Source organism: Meles meles, chromosome 10, assembly GCF_922984935.1.
Source record: "Meles meles chromosome 10, mMelMel3.1 paternal haplotype, whole genome shotgun sequence".
In the NCBI taxonomy this organism is placed as follows: Eukaryota; Metazoa; Chordata; class Mammalia; order Carnivora; family Mustelidae; genus Meles; species Meles meles.
The window spans coordinates 106,860,691-106,863,019 of NC_060075.1; positions in this window are offsets into that span (position 1 = coordinate 106,860,691).

Sequence of the window (2,329 nt, forward strand, 5' to 3'; positions counted from 1 at the left end):
ACAGATCAATCACTTCATAAATGAAAAACTAATGATGAGTTATTTTTCTTGTGAGGCTCCCTCACTTCAGCCAGAGGTTCTCACTCCATTCTGTCCCTGAAGCTCCCTGTGGAAGCATAGCTTCTCTGCTGTCTTATGGTTTCTTTCTTTTTTCTTTTAAGATTTTTACTTATTTATTAAACACAGAGAGAGAGAGAGAGAGAGAGAGAAAGCACAAACAGGGAGAGCATTAGGTAGAGGGAGAAGGAGGAACAGACCTCCCACCAAGCAGCAGGCCTGACACGGAGCTCAATCCCAGGACCCCGGGATCATGACCTGAGCCAAAGGCAGAAGCTTAACTGACTGAGTCACCCAGGCATCCCTGTCTTGTGGTTTCTTCAACATAGGTAGTTTCCTGAGAGTATTTGTGCTCCTTGTGAACAAGGACCCTCCTGCTTTCAGCACAATTCTCAGTGTCCATTGGCACCCACCCAGCCAAGGCCTGGACCTGGAACATACCTTCAATAACCAAATAAGCACTACTATTTCAGCCAGCCAAATCTGTGGAATGATGTCTGGAGATCACTAGCGGTGAAAACTAGTGTTCTTTCTACAACTACTATGCCCACAGAGTGTAAGTAATTGTTGTTGAGGGACTGAGTGAAGATCTTTGAGGAAGGTGGTGGTGAATGAGAGACACCAGAACGCTGGTGCTCCTGGGGGTTCTCTGGATCACTGGGGGGCTGGTTAAGTGTGGGGATTCTTGACCCCCATGAGGCCTGATGCAGAAACCCTTGGGCTGGGTTCAGAAGCTGCAGGCTTAACAAGCTGTCTAGCTAATTCTGAGCCAGGTTTTCCCAGCAACGCTAGTGAAGGATAAAGAGCAGCCTGGAGGGTATGGCCCTCCTTGGAAGAAGCCACATCCGCCCCTAAGCTTGATGCCCTCAGATCCTGGCAGGAGGCAGGCAGTGACAGCAACACCACAGCCAACACCCAGTGTGAGCTTGGATCAGTCACTTCCTCTTCACAGTTGTAAGATGAGCAGAACAACTGTGCACATTAACCTAACACAGTACATATAAGGCAGGACATGTAGAAAAATTTAGTAAAGATTTTATTCACGAAAACCAAATTTTTCCTTTGCTCTGAAAACACATTAGTGAACCCTAGGAACAAAGTAGAATTATAGACTCTAATTTCGGTTATGAGAGTACACTCATCAGTGGTCCTTCACCGCCTGGTGTTTGCACAGATCCAAATTCTTAGTCTGGGAATCAATGAGAGGCTGAGTTCTTGAGACAGAGGGGCCTGAGGTGTCCCAGCTCCACCTGTTCCCTGCTTCAGGGACCTCTGCAAGCTAGTTCATCTCTCAGGGACTTCAGTTTTTTGGGCCTGCAAATGGGGGCGAGAAACGCAACCCTTCTGGAAAGAGAGGGAGAGGCAAACACAGTATAAGGAATAGAAGTGACTGTGGCATAGAAGAAAAGCAAGTAAGTGATCAGCCTCCTCAAGCGGCTGTGAGTCCCTCAAGATCGAGCCCTCACCTGGTCCCCTAGGGCCTACAAAATGTGGGAACCAAGTAGGAGTCAGACAGATTTAACTGGCTGCAATTAATAGGCAATACACCAGTGTTTCCTAGGCACAAACTCTCTTAATCCACATGGCTAGTTCACCTACAGACAAGGAAACGTGAATTGCTTTGTAATCAGTCCAATGTTGCAGAATGTCACCCTGAACTCAGACTTCCAGCCACAAGTCCACAGGGTACTTGTGGTACCCTGAGAAAGAAAAGCTGGGGCTTGGAGATGCCTTCATGGAGCCCAGGGTCTTTGCTGGGCCTGGAAGGACAGCAATGTTCCAGACTAGCAGAGACAGGAGGGTATTGAAGAAGAAGCTGGAGCCAGCATTCCAGAGCTGCAAATCACAGGCTGTCCTGTGGAGGCTCCTTCCACTGCTTTGTGGTGGAGGCTTGGCGGCAGCCCCACACCCAAGGTGGCCCTGGTGTCTGTGCAACAGAGATTCTCTGCCTAGGGGTAATCTCCACTTGCCCGCTGCTGTGGAAGCGCTCCATCCCTACATAGGGCTGGGCGCCCTGCATCTTCAGACCAGCTGAATCTCTCCGCCGGACCCAGCGCTGTGCAGTGATGCGGTGCGCGGTGCGTCAGGACCCGGTGACTGCTTAGAGACTCAATTTCCTGACCTTTCAGCTTTGCGTCACCCTCCCTAATGACATTTCAACATTGAGCGGGTTTCTGGGATTTTTTTCCCCCTCTTTAAATTAAATATACAGTAGGTGTTTTGTGTTTAATTTCCTTAAGAAAAAAAGTGTATTTTAGGGGTGAAATGGTTA